Here is a 15851-nt window from a genome sequence, read left to right as displayed (position 1 = left end):
CTGATCTGAAAAGTGCAGATCTACGGTGGGGATGAATCGGCGGGAAAGTATACCTCGAAAATTGTGCGGAGCCCATATTGAAAGCAGAAAAAGCATGTTTTATAATATATTTTCATTATAAAAGGTTTACAATAGAAAAGCACAGGTATAAAGGATTTACGCATAAGTTCAACACTTTGATAGTTATGCGACCTAAGGGTGCATAAGTTAAGTTTTACAGTGATTATGTGGCCGTTTGCGATTTGCGATGGAAGTCAACTGAGCGCTAAATGGGAAGATTTGACAGGTTTATAAAGAAGAATTAACTCTTTTGAGTTTCGTATTAATCAGAGGTTCGCGTTAATTTCACTATGTAAAGTGGAAAATCAGGGTTAGAGTCATAGCTGAGGAGGAAGAAAATCCGGTATGTTTCTTTACATTTTGGCCAATCAGAATGCCCATGTATGCCCAGGATTATACAAACTACACATGTTTCATTACGGCTAAAATGAATTAAGCATCATTAGGGTATTTACAGATGAATTCGGCAGCGGATCAACAGAGCAAGCTAGCAGTTATCAACCCCTTCTGAATCCAGTTATGTTCTTGTTATTTCATGTTCTTGGAGGTGTCTTTTACCCTCTGTATAATTCTGTAATAGTTTTTACTTCATATAGTTAGAAAAGCAGTTAGATAATGTGGGCAGTTTCAAAAATCAACAGTTGTTCCATAATGTATAAAAAGAGGAAAATTTACTAAGAAAGGGTTTGAATTTTGGAGAACCCGGAGACTAGGCCACTGTATTCCTGGTATCATCGTTGATTAATGAAAGGATAATAAGTTTCCATGAGTTGTTGGTTATGATTTTGTAATCTTCTCTGTTATGTGTCATGTTATGTTTTCTTCTTTCAAGTATAGTAATGAAGCTGCAGGTCTTTATTTGCTTATGTAGATAAAGTTAAAATTCCTTAAAAGAGTGCTCCTATACCTGAAGCTCCCATCTTCTTTTCTAAGTTATAGATAATAGTTTCTGTGAAAGACCAGCATATTATCTTTAACTTCTCCCAGAGCCACACATAGTAGTTTCTGTGTTAAGCAGCATATTTTCTATGATTCAATTCTCATTTCCATAATTCTTCTAAGTGATGGATAGTAGTTTCTGTGGAAGATTAGCATACTATATTTAACATTTCCTTCAAGCTTTCTTCATTAATCATTTATATCTAGCAACAAATGTCATTCTGACATGTTCTGGTCATACATGTATTAAGGGTTAAAGACCAAGTTTTCCAGGTCCTTCATTTAACAACACAACATATATCTAAGAGACAAATAAGTGACAATAAATAATATTTATTAATGTCTTAAGCACAATTTCTCTATAACCAGGAAATTGGTTTCTTAAGGAACAACAGGTGGCACAACTGTGTTGGTTTCAGGTTCGAGAGGATCTATGCCAATATCAGGATGAGTTTCCAATGGAACAGTGTCTCTCGATGGATTCTCGTCTTCCAATTATTTTTCTACATGTGCTTCTTTCTCAGGAAGATCCAATCGAACAATATCTCCTAAGTGATTGTGATTTTTAGTGTCTTCTTCTTCATGGGCCTCATCCTCTGGGGACTTTATTAAAATAATATCCCTTGGTTGATTTTCATCCTCTAGGGTTTCTTCTGTAGGGTTTTCCTTTGCTGGGGATTCCAATGGAATAATAGCCTCTGGTTGATTTCCATCCCTGAGGGTTTCCTCTACATGGGCCTCTTTCTCAAGGGGCTCATTCATAGAGGGAACTAATTCCCTCTGACCCTCCAAATTATCAACAAATGGAAAAGTTTCAGCATGGCCAGAACTGCTAGCAGAGGCAGATTGGTTAAGGGCATGATTTTTCCCTTTAGAGTTTCCAGATGGATCCCTTTCTTTACGGAATTTCCCCAAATTCTCTAATAGTTGAGCCATTTCTTCCTCATCGTCCTACAGAAAATCATCTTGCGGACTTGGAGAGGGCATGTTAGAAGGCCCTACTTCTTCTATTGGAATTGGGGTGTGCTGCTGTGATTTTATCCTCGTGGAGCTTCTACGCTTTTCTGGGCCCGAGGCTAAAGAAGGATTGCTTCTTTTTCTTGTCCTTTTCAGACTTGTTAGTCTTACCCCCTGTTGTTCAGTCTCTGGGTTTTTTCAGGTGGGGTTAAAACAAAATTTACAAGGTTATCCCAGGCTAATTGATGTTGGGCCAGTCCATGAATGATGATTAATTTGATTAGAGAATGATGGTTGATGACAAAATGTGGTTCTTTAGCCTTTCTGACCCGGCTATCAACATCATGCAATAAAGAATTTAAATAAAATGGAAAAGTAGCTATAATTTTATGCTTCAAAATAACTAACAGTTGGAGTTGTCAAGGTTTTACCACATCTTGACGTCCATCACAAGTGATATACCTCTAAATAATGGTCGCCAATTCTCGCCATGGTTGCCTTAAAGATGTGGGGTGAATCCATTTTCCTTTGTGCACCAATTTTTCATCTGGGTCTTGGAATACTGTGACTGCGTCTTGCAGAAGAATATGCTTATCCATCCATCTTGTGCCTTCTACCAGAAGTTCAGAGACTTCAGCTATAACTGCTTCAGAAACTGTTATGTTTCTGCCCTTTATTGTCATGTGTCATCTCTGCAGATTCTGCAAAAATTCAAGTGTTATTTCCTCATGGAATCCCTGTAATTTGGTCAGGTATTGAAGCCAGCCAACGCGCTCAAGAATTTCATTAGCCTATTCTGATACTTGGAGTATTGTAGGTTCACTGCGGATGGCTTTTCCTCCCATGGTTACTGTTTCTCAGTAACTAGTTCACTTGCACTTTTGCATGCACTCTTCTCACAATTTCATAGTTTGGAACAACACCGTAAACTGTATACAAAACGTTACCATTATTAATAGAGCAGTGACGTCGTTTTAGAATTAATATTAAAGGAAATTGTGTTGTTTTTCCCATCAGTAGCTTTTGGCACAGCTTAATAATTATTACGCATGCACATTCATAATGCAGTCCTTCCCCCCTCCAATCAGAATTTTTTTTTATTAATCATTAGACATGCTATCTGTAGTGCAGACCTTCCCCCTTCCAATCAGAAAAGGGCGTCCACAATCACAAAGCATGGGAAAAATGGAAAGGGTTTCAGGAATTCATAAATGCAGCTGGAAAACAATCAAAGCGACGTAAGTACGACAAAAATTGTCAGAGAAGTATAGGTCAAAAGATTTGAAATACCCGTAAAGGGAACAAATCAAAGACTAGATCATTATGTGAAGAGATATTTACCTTAGGTGGAAAAGGTGACAAATGCATGACCGACGATAAATGTTAATGACTGTTGGTATCGATTGATCGGAAAATGATGATATAATACATATAAAGATATGGTTTACCATACATGTTGGTTAATTTAGTTATGAATGTTGTTCAAATGGTAATTTCACCTTTAGAAATGAGTCAATAGGAAGTATTAGGAAAAGGAATATTTGGCAATGTAACATAGCACATCGATACCACAAGCAGAGCCACTGCTGCCAATAGGCATTCATAGGCTCGACAGGGTTTTTTTTAACCCAAAAAATGAGCCATAGTCCACCTTTTAGTATTTAGATAATTTTTATTTTCATTGCTATAAAGAGACCACTGTGCTGGCATGGTAACCAGATAATCATAATGCCAGTCACCAGGATATAACAAAGTGATCAGGTCGGCTCGTGATGAGACCTCATGTCCTTTTGAGAATTTTGACTATCAAGAAGGTCATTACCCTGGTGTGGTGTCCATAATGGAGTGTCACTTGTTACACCCTTATGATCATGTTAGGTTGGCTCGTGATGAGACCCCCTATCCTCTTTAAAAATATGTGTGTTTCATTTTAATATTTCAATATTTCCATATTTTTATTGTAACAGGAGGGAGGCTCATTTACTCCTTAAGAGTCAATGATGGCGTGAGAAGTAAAAAAAATACCAATGAAAGCTATGTTTTTATCCCTATATCACCATAACAAGGGGAATTATCAATTGAAAGTGTGAAAGACAAACCAGCATGGTACTAAGATAGTAAATCATTTTATGATATGTCCAAAGGGAAGATATTCAACCGGTCATTACGTAGATGAACCAACTCAATTTCGCAATAAAGATGACCATCAAAGGTTTTATAAGTCATAATGGTATTAATATTACTGTTTTTCTTTTATCTCAGGTACAATTTCCAAATCCAAACAGATGGTTTTACTAAGAAAACATGGGAGAGAAAAATGGAAAAAGGAATGACCGACGATGGAACAACAAAAATATATCACAGTTGTTTGTTCTACCGAACAACATCTATTCAATCGATTGAACAACAATTGTTCAATCGATTAAACAACAAACACACAAAAAGAAATCGGTGTTGTTCAATTGATTGAACAACAACTATTCAATTGATTGAACAACAAAACACAAAGAAATTGGTGTTGCTCAATTGATTGAAAAATAAAACACACAAAAATAAATTGATGTTGTTCAATTGATTGAACATCGAAATACACGAAAATAAATTGGTGTTGTTCAATTGATTAAACAACAAAATACACGAAAAAAAGAAATCGCAGTTGTTCAATTGATTGAATAACAAAACACCCAAAAAGGAATTGGTGTTGTTCAATTGATTGAACAATGAAATACACGGAAGGAAATTGGTGTTGTTCAATTGACTAAACAACAAAATACGCAAAAGGGAAAATTTGGAGTTGTTCAATTGATTGAACAGTAGCTGTTCAATTAGTTGAACAACAATTATTAAACACACCACAAAAAACAAGATAAATCCTCATATTTAAATAGTGATGCCTAAACTAACTTGAAACCAATCGTAAAAAGAATAGATACATTATTTACAGTTGAAGAAAGATAATTTTTTATGAAAGTAAAGTTGTCAGGTCATCACTCCCTGCACCTAAAATTTGCATAGTGGGATCATCATGTACTTGTTGGCAGAAAGACTCTTTGGTGAGTGGTTTATGATAAAGACACACCCAATGTCCATCCACCCTGAAATAATGGCCAAACTCATCAATGGTAGTCAAAGTGAGAGTGCCATTGTTGTGTACCTCTTGAATTTCATAAGCGCTAAGCCACCTTATTTATAACTTGCCCGGAAAGTCTTGGAATCTAGAACCATAGAGGAGCACCCAGTCTCCTTTCTGAAACGTCTTCTTTTTAATAAGACTGTCATGCCATTTTTCCCTTTGTTGTTGAATAATTGCGGTGCATTGTAGAGAATGTAGTCGAGCCTCATCCAATTCATTTATTTGTTGAATTCGTTTAGTTTGGGCCTTTGTCAGATCCAATCCCACTTCTTGGGCTATTCTGAGAGTCTTTATTTCAAATTCAATAGGAAAGATAGGTTTTTCTCCAAATACAAGTTGGTACGGAGAATATCCAGTAGTATTTCGCGAGGTTGTGCGATAGGCCGACAAGGCCTCTGGCAGTCTAGCAGCCCAGTCTGGTTGATGTGTCCAAACTGTCTTTGTTAGAATTGCATCGATGACCTTATTGGTGCTTTCAACCTGCCCGTTTGCCTGTGGGTGATATGGGGAAGTCAATCTATGTGTGGTGTTGTGGTTTCGTAGAGTGGTTGTAATCTTATGTCCTAAAAATTGCACCCCACCCATCTGTTATCACTTCCTTAGGTAAACCATACCACACAAATAACCCAAAAAGGAAAATGATTACAACTTCATTTGTAGCTCTTAGAAAATCTACTATCTATACCCACTTTGTTACATAGTCTGTAGCAACCAATATGTAGGCCTTTTGGTTTGATGGCGGATGAAATGGGCCAAAAAAATCCAATTCCCATCGTTTGAAAGGTTCTATTACCAATTGGGGCTACAACGGCATTTCATCAGATTGACCAGGACGACCCATCCTTTGGCAGCTATCACAAGCCTAGACATATTTCTTAGCGTCTTTAAAAATAGTGGGCCAATAATAGCCCATATGTAGTACCTTATGCCCTGTTCTACGATCTGCAAAGTGTCCTCCACACTGCTCGTCATGGCAAGCCTTTAGGGTGTTGTAGATTTCATCTTTACGAATGCATCTACGTATGCACATATCAGAACATGTATGAAAAAGGTATCCTCCAATATAAGAAAATCGGGCACTCCGCTGAACGATCTGTTTCTTTTTCCTTGCTGTCAGGTGTTTGGGCAGTTACCTACCACCAGATAGTTTGCTAAATCTGCATACCATGGCGTTTTAACTGCTAAGATAAACAAATGTTTGTCTGGAAACTGGTCATCTACTACCGACTAATCATTTATCTTTGGAACCCAAGACAGAAAATGTGTTAATGGGTTTTCCTTCCCTGGAAGATCTTTGATGGTGACATCAAAATCTTGCAAAAGTAACAACCAACGAGTCACTCGACCATTTGTAATTGGTTTGTTAGCTAATTATTTAATGGCGTAATGATCAGTATACAGAAAAACTTGATAGTAAGTTATATAATGTCTAAATTTGTTTATGGCATAAGTGACAGCTAAAAATTCCTTTTCTGTTACTGTATAATTAAGTTCAGTAGCAGTAAGATTTTTGATGATATAATAAATAGAATAAGGCTTTCTATCCTCCTCTTGGCCAAGTACAACACCTATTGCTGCATTTGATGCATCAGTAGACATGTGAAAGGGCAGCTCCAAGTTGGGTCCCTGCAATACTGGTGTCATCGAAAGTAATTTCTTCAAATCTATAAAAGTTGTGTCACATTTATCAGATAATTTAACGTCAACATTTCCAGTAAAAGCATACAAAGGCGCAAAAATTTGTGATTTTTTTTTATAAACCTGCGATAATAACCTACACATACGAGGAAGCTACGCACCTCTGTCTGAGTACAGGGTGTAGGTAGTAGGAGAATTACCTGTATCTTTGCTGGATCTACCTATATCCGAGTTGCAGAAATGTAGTTTCCTAGGATTACGCCTTCCATCATCATCATGTGACACTTGACATTACTTAAACATAGCCTGGTGGTGATGCATCATTCTAAAGCCTTCTCTAATGTTTTTAGTGCTTAATCAAAGTCATCCCCATACGGGGTAAAGTCATCCGTGTAATCTTCAAGTCCTTCATATATCATATGAACAAAAATACTGAGTATGGCCCTTTGAAATGTACCTGGGGCATTGCATAAGCGAAACAGTAACACTCTATAAGCGAATGTACCCATGGGTAGGTAATGGTGTTTTTGTCTTGGTTTTCAGGGGCAATTTAGATTTGATTCTAGCTGCTAAAGCCATCCAAAAAGGAAAATAATTATTTTCTTGCCATTATTTCAAGGACTTGATCAATAAATGGAAGAGGGAAGTGATCTTTCTGTGTGGCCTTGTTCAATTCCCGATAATCCACACAGATGTGGCACTTCCCATTTTTCATGGGAACAACTACTAATGGAGAGACCCACTTGTTGTTCGAAATGAGATAAATGAAATTAACATCCAACAACTTTTGTAGCTCTTCTTTTACAATATCTTTGAGATGCAGATTCAATCTCCATTGAGCTTTCCAATAGGACGAGCATCCTTTTCGGTGTAGATATGATGCGTACATAATTGTGGGTCTATTCCCCTCATTTATGGATAGTCCCAAGAAAAATCCCCTTTATATTTTTGTATAACTTGAACGAGATTTTTTTGTTGGTCACTGTCCAAACTATCATTGATGTTTAAAATATTGCCTGGTTCAATTTCAACCGGCTTACTGTTATGAATGACAGTTGTTTGGATATGTTGATCATCAATATCTTTCAAAGGGTCTTCCAAGGCTTCATTGTCGAAAATTTCTTTTAAAATTTGACATTTTACATTATTCACAATGGTTGGCTGATTTATAAAGTTATTTATCACATCATATTCAGTCTGATTCTTGAACTCAAGTGCCTCTGTTACTGTAAGCGGTGAACGAATGCTTTCTTCTAGGTACGAGGGTAGTTTTTTATGTATTTTCATAATGGGCAGACTTGGTTTTGCTGGTGGATATAAAATAATATTTTCTACAACATCCCCCTTAGGAATGGTCACGCTGCCCTCTCAGCAACCTATGTAAGCATCAGTTGTTTCCAGCCAAGGTCTGCCCAAAATTAAAGGGTGCCTGTCTAATCGACTTTTTGGGTTTATGACAAGAAACTCTACTGGGTACTCCCATGAATGAGCATAAATCATAATATCATGTAAATTTCCCTCTGGTCTTACCACCGAATGATCAACAAGTTCTAGTAGGGTGGTGGTTGGTTCTAGAGCTGTGATACCAAGTGTCTTCCAAGTTTCCATGGTTAAGATGTTAATGGTTGCACCCAAGTCAACTAGTGTTTTTGGGAAGGGGTGACCATATATTTGGACTGTAAATATAGGATTCCCAGGATCTTCATATTTTATTTGTGTTTCCCCACCCAAGAGAAAATCAGATAAGGTCCCTACAACATGAATAGTGGGTGGAGCTTTTACTTTCCTCACAGGCTTCTTCACACACAACTCTTTAATTCTTTTAGCATAAATAGGAATATCTTGGATGGCTTGGAGGAGAGGAATTTTAATGGAAAGATTTTTCAGTTCCCCTACGAGATCAAATTCTAGATAAATAACTTCTTTAGGTATTGTTAATCTTTTAGGGAATGGGGGAGAAGTAACTACGAGTTTTTCAGGATCGTTATGCTCAAATGTATATTCTCCTTGTTTTATTTCTATATCAGTCACAATCGATGGTGTATGTACAGGTGGGATTTCTAACTCAATTGGTGGCTTGTCTCTGTCTTCCTCAGGAGTGACAATGCATCCTAAATAATTCTAAGTTCATTGCACTATTTTTGTGTGGTCTCATGGTCTGAGTTTTCAACAATTTGTATCAGCTGAACCAGCCTGTTATTGGGGTTTGGATTCGGTTGAGCTGGTAGTTGGGGATGCAGAAGGGGCTGAGGATTTTGTTGTAATGGATATGGGGCTAATAATGTAGGTTGAGGTTGAGGACCTATCCCCATAGGCATATTAGTTATCCATAGAGGTTGCTGCCAATTCGGAGACTAGTTCAAATTTTGTGAAGTAGAGGAAGGCCACTTAGATGGGTATGGATTACTTTGCCAAAAGGGAGTAAAACAATAATTCAGACAACCATTACCCGGAAAGGATTGAGTTGGCCAAGGTGACATAGAAAATTGTTGGGATTGCCAATTTGAGAAAGGTGATTTACCTTGCCATGCTGTTCCAGAATTCTGTTGTTGATTAAATGGCGAAGAAGGAAAGAACTGAGATGCATTTTGTGACATCCCTGTGGGTCGGCCTTGCCACTGTCAACGTTTGTTCATTAAGTATATTGGTTCTATCTCTTCTTGTGCTTGTTTAAAAAATGCTTTCAGCCCTAGAAGTGATGAACGCTACTCAGTGGCATGGTCCTTGGTGTAGATAGCGCATGTCTGGACCATGTCCAATGGGCATTCCCATTAACTGTGCTTCTTCGGGGAGTGTAGGAAAAAAACAAAAAAATTATGTTCTGCTAAGGCTTGTTTCTTTTTAGCTTGCAGGACATCCAACTGCATTGTAAGGGTGCCCAGGATGTCTGTCTTAAAGTCCTCCAAGAGGTTACCGATTTCCATTCTTGTCATGCCTCCACTATGTGGTTTTCTTCCTCTAGTCATAAGTTCTTAGCTTCCTGACCTAGTGTGTGTGTTACCTCGCGAACACATGATACAAAAGAGAACGATTTCATCATAATATTCTTGAGAAATATCTCCCTTCCCCATCAAATTTAGAGTTTCTATCCATTCTCCTTTCATTCTTTTGATTAAGATGGCTTTCATGACTTATTTTGGTAATGTGGAGTGAGGGGATCTCTACAAATCGTAGTGAAACTGTTCCACATATTCCTCTAGAGTTTCATTATCCTTTATAGACATCTGAAATATTTCATCTTTTAATTCCCTCGTCCTACAATAGTCCTGATATTTTGTGAGAAAAGAAGTTTCATGTCATCCCAAGAGTTAATAGTGCACCCACCTAAACCCATGAACCACCTCAAAGCTGCTCATTTTAGGGTAGAAGGGAACAACTTTAGTTTTTGAGGGTTGGTGGCATACTCATATCCTCTAGAAAGGATACCAAACTCGAATAAGAAGGCATCTGGATCCTCTGTGGTCATCCCATGAAAGGTTCAGATGTTTTGCAAGGGAATGGCTTTCATCGGGGCATTGGCTACTGGGTCGACTATGGGGTATTCCAATGTCGATGTCTGGCCTTGAGGTACTTGGTTCACCATTTGGTCAAAAATGTGCCAATATCCTTCAAGGATTTCAGGGGATGCTATCTGCGAAAGTGGAGTATTCTCTATCTGAGGTGGTTTTGCGGTGCTGCCCAGATCTGGGACCACAGGAGATCCCAGTTCAGAAAAATGTGGCTCTGCCTTAGCAGTTCCACTGGTTTCTCCTTCTCCTTCTCTTAGATTTCACGATTTTCCCTCTTGTAAAGGATCAAAATGTAAATTTTCTATAACCTGAAAGCTCTATTCAGGTCCTTCAATTTGGCTATGAATCTCAGTGTAGGCTGCAGATGGTGAGCCTGCTACCTGAGGGATTACAGTAGGGATTTTTCCAAATATAGTCTAAGGTCCTACTGATGCCTGAGATTCTACTTTTCTTATGATTTCATCTATAAAAGTTGATCTCCCAAGGTTCACCGATCCCTTGGGTTTTGTGGATTTAGGTGGGGGGTTCTGATCTTTTTCTATCTTTTTATTCCTAGTCATTCATAAAACGCCCTACTCCTATTTAACCTCTATGTATTTGCTGAAAAGCGAGCTGATGAGAAAGCACTTTACTTGCTAGTTACGTAGGTTCTTACCTCCCATTTTTAAAACCCGATTATTTTACAGCAGAATAAAAAGAAATCACTTTGAAACACTCTCCCTGGCAACGACGCCAAAATGTTGGTTCACTAAGATGACTATTTAAAATAAATCTTAATACCTACATTAATAATCAACCCAGGGTAAGTCTGTTTATTTCAAGAGTGTTCAACATTGTCTATGTAAGTGAATTTAGAGGCTAATTCATAATGAAATGATGTAGAATCGTTGCAATGATTAATATCTAATTCTCGAAGTTCAATACAAAAGAAATCTGAAAGAAATATTTAAAGAATTTTCCAAATCTACTTTACTCAATTATGCAAACAACTAAACTGGAACGCAAAGGAATCACTCTTAGCAAATCTTAACTAGTACAGACAATAATTTGTTCAGCATGAAGGAAAGCTAAAACAAATAAAGAGCGAGTAACTATTCAAACATCTCACGAAAAGCAATCAACTATAAGCTTAACACTTTTGATAACACTACTTCGGAATGAACAACAATCAAATACTTAAACTAACCTGATCAATTCGATAAAGATTAACACACAGATGTAAAACACAACAAGATCTAGAATCTAGTTTGAACGGCAAAAGAAAATCGTAATAATCAATACTCACAACAATCAGAATAATTCTAATTTCATGAACTAACAGTAATAAACAATTGTAAGAATAAGCATAAATAAATATGACACAATTAAAGCAGTAAATCTCCTATCGACCGGGCCCAAAGTCTCCAGAAGTCACTACCGAAAGACACTCAAAATGTGATTATAGGTAAAACACAGTCTTCTTCTTTTAACTTGATAATAGAGTTACAACGTCACATTAATGAAAGTACTCTGTATCAAAATGAATAGTTACAATCTTGAAATTTCTCTAACTAGTTGTTCATTTCGCCTTTCTTCTTTATATAACCTAGGAAAGATAAATGGATAAAAGTGAATCCTCAGGATCAGGAGATCCTGAGGATTTCGCAACCGACAATCTGATTTCATCACATAATAGAATTGGTTCTCCTGGACTTTTGTTGTGCTTCGTAATCGAAACGTTGTCCTTTTCCTTTGTTGGTCGTTGTTGTTGTGTCGTTTGAACAAAAATCGTTCAATTCAAGTTCCTACATATAAAGATAGCAAAAGTTAGTTTTTCATGCCCATATTTACCCAAATCATTAATGATTAGTTTTATCTAGCTTCTACAATTGTTTCTTCTATAATTATTCCTAAAACAAAGATAAACACATAAAGACGAATGATTAATTAAGCTAATATGAGGATAAAACATACCTTTTCCGTGACCCAACATATACTGCTAGGTATTCCTACTTCAATGGTCAATGATTCACTTGTCACAACTTTGGTCACAAAGTAGTTCATTGTGTTGCTTATAAAATAATTATGACTAGAGAAGCAAGAAAACAACAAAATGCAATAGGACAAAGAAATCTTCTTATAATGCTTTCTCACCTTTTTAGAATGAAATTGAATGTTCTATTTGCAATAAATTTCGTCATGAAGAAACTGAATTCAGAAGAATGATTAAGTCATCTTATCAACATGTAAAGAAGACAATATGACCCAAGGTATGGTAAAATGAAATTACTTCTTTTGAAAATTGTTGTCTAGCATTGTATGCAAGAGATCAAGAGAATCTATGGTACATTGGAAAGAAGTGTTTGAAGAATATTATAGGTGACAAAGATAACTTCATTTCTTTTAATAAAATTAAGAAATAGAAGAATGTGACTTTTGGTAATAACTCACCTGCAACTACCTTTAAACGAAAAGGATCTTTGTTTTTAAAAGAAAAGGTCAAGGCTGAGAATGTATTATTTGTCGATGGGCTTAGACATAACTTAGTAAGTGTTATTCAAATGTGCAATCAGGGGCATGAAGTTATTTTCAAATTGAAGAATTGTGTGGTAAAAAAATTGAATACAGGTAAGACCATAATAAGGGAACTAGAAATCCAGGAAATGTCTATATCCTAGAGGGTGGTAAAGAGCACTATTTTTTGAGAAAATCTAAAGAAAGTTTTCTTTAGTACAAAGGTTGGGGCACCTCATCTTTTCCCAATTATACAAATCAAGTAAGATGGGCACAATTCATGACTTTCCCAACATTTCGCTACTTAAAAATACCATTTTCAAATCATGTCAATTTGGTAAGAAATCCAAAGTTCAGTTTAAAGCTAAAGAAGGTACTTCAAGTAAACCCCTTGAACTTGTTCAAACAAACTTATGTGGACCTATGAGAAACAATTCTCCTCATGGTGAACAATACTTCATGTTACTGATTGATGAATTTACAATAATGTTTTGGGTTGGTTTACTAAAGTATAAATAAGAGGTATTTGAAAAGTTTAAAATATTCACAGATTTGCTAGAAAATGATTTAGATCTAAAAATCAAATTCCTTAGATTTGACATAGGAGGAGAGTTTATATCAGATGAATTTTTCATTTTTTATGAATAAGAAGACATAAAAATATCATTTTCCATAGCTAAAACTCCTCAAGAAAACGGAGTGATAGAAAGAATGAACAAAATAGCTCAACAAAGGGGACGTACCATGTTTGATGAGTCAGGCACACCTCACACCTTCTGGGGAGAAGCAATACATATAGTTGTGGATACACCTAACAAGGCTTATGCTTGATTAAATAATTATCAAACTCCATATGAACTATAGTATGCTAATCCAGAAACATTCAAACACTTTACAATGTTTGGAAGAAAATGTTTCACAAACAAAAACGATGATAAGCTTGGAAAATTTGAATCTAGAGTAGATGAAGGAATATTGCTTGGATACTCTTCTAGAAGAAAAGGATATAAATGTTATAATACAAGTATTCAAAACATCATTGAAAGTATAAATGTTGTGATTGATGAAGCATCCAAAAGTACTAAAAAGGAAGCACAAGTAGATGACAAACCTCTCCCTACTAAACTCCAAGAAGTTGTAGGAGAAGAAGAAAGAGAAGCATCAAAAGAAGGAAATGAAAATACAGGTATGATAGACAAAAGTCCATCAAGGTATGTTTAGAAAAATCATCTTGAATCTCAAATTCTAGCTGATAAGGAAGAAGGAATACAAACTAGAGAAGATTTTGTTGGATCATGAAGTCACTTAGCCTTATTATCCACAATTGAACCTGAAAATGTGAATCAAGCAAGAAAATATGAATGTTGGGTTAACTAAATGCATGAAGAACTTGATCAAATATAAAAGAACCAAACATGGGAACTTGTACCAAGGCCTTGTAATAAAAATATTATTGGGAAAAAGTGGGTTTTTAAGAACAAATTAAATGAAATTAGAGAAGTAATTTGAAATAAAGAAAGACTTGTATGCAAAGGCTATGCTCACTAGGAAGGGATAGAATTTGAAGAGATATTTACACCTGTAGCTAAACTTGAAGCCATAACAACATTCCTTGAATTTCCAACTTTCATAACTTTAAAGTATATGAAATGGATGTTAAATCTACGTTTTTAAATGGGGATCCAGAATAAAAAGTTTGTATTGAACAACTTGAAGGATTCATACTCGGAAATGATAAAATTCTTTTTTTCAAACTTAAGAAGGAATAGCATGTGTTAAAACAAGCTCCTTGTGCATAGTATTATCATCTTGATAAGTATTTTCAGAAACAAGGGTTTAAGGGTATATCAAATTTGACAAAGAAATTTTTTTAATAGTAGTGGTTTGTGTAGATGACATCATATTTGGAAGCAATGTCGAATCTATGAGTCAAGAATTTGCATCAAATATGCAGCAAGAATTTGAAATGTGTTTACTTGGTGATATAATACTTCTTTCCTTGTATTCAAGTTCATTAAACTAAAAATGGTATCTTTCTCTCTTATACCAATTATCTCAAGCAAATTATGAAGAAATATGGAATGGAAGGTTGAAAACACATATGCACACCAATGGTAACAAGGTGTAATATAATACAGAATGATGATTCTCCTACAATTAAACAATCCAAATAGATATCTATGATTGGAAGCTTGCTCTATCTTATAGGTACAAACCCATACATTATGCATGTAGTTGGCATAGTTGGACGATTTCAAGAAAATACTAAGGAAACTCATATCCAAACAATCAAGAGGATATTCAAGTATCTACAAGGCACTCAAGATTTTTCTCTATGGTATCCAAAAAATGTAGACTTTGCACTTCATTCTTACACATATGTAGACTGGGTAGTTAATGTTGATGACCACAAAAGTACTAGTGGAGGAGCATTCTATTTGGGTCCTCACTTAGTTTCTTGGTTCAGTAAGAAATAAAGTTTTATTTCTTTATCAACTACTGAAGGAGAATACGTTGTTGTTTCCTCTTGCTGTAAACTTCTATGGATGATCCAAATGTTGCAATACATTCAAGTTACTTTCCCTCAACCTATACCTATTATATGTGACAACACTAGTGCTATAAGTATCTCTAAAAATCTTGTCATGTACTCCAAAACTAATCACATTCCAATAAAATACCATTTTGTTAGAGAGAAAGTGCTTGAACAAAATGTCAAGTTGGAAGATGTTCCTTCAAAGGAATAAGTGGCATATTTATTTACCAACCCTCTTCCATGTGGTTAATTTGAATATATCAGATAGAAATTTAGCATGATTCTTGCATCTTCACTCTCCTAATTGTTCTAATAGGCATGAAATTTTCAGGGGGAGTTGTAGTTGTAATCACCAGCAGTTTACTTTCTGTACGCAGATCTCATGAAAGAATGTCGCGTGTATATGTGGTTTTATATTTAGACAATCGCGTATGCTTCCTTGCAATGAAAAATAAGTGGCACATATTCAAGCTGAGCTTCTCATATGCTTCCACCAGTTATTATTGGCTTTCTGGTTTTCATATTGACTTGGTGCATACTATTAATACTTCCCTTATGATGTTTAGAAATGATGATTGATTCATGT

This window comes from Pinus tabuliformis, chromosome 3_1 (genome assembly GCF_031772625.1).
Source record: "Pinus tabuliformis cultivar Carrire ecotype Pingquan chromosome 3_1, CPIR1, whole genome shotgun sequence".
In the NCBI taxonomy this organism is placed as follows: Eukaryota; Viridiplantae; Streptophyta; class Pinopsida; order Pinales; family Pinaceae; genus Pinus; species Pinus tabuliformis.
Note: the sequence above shows the minus strand (reverse complement) of the source record.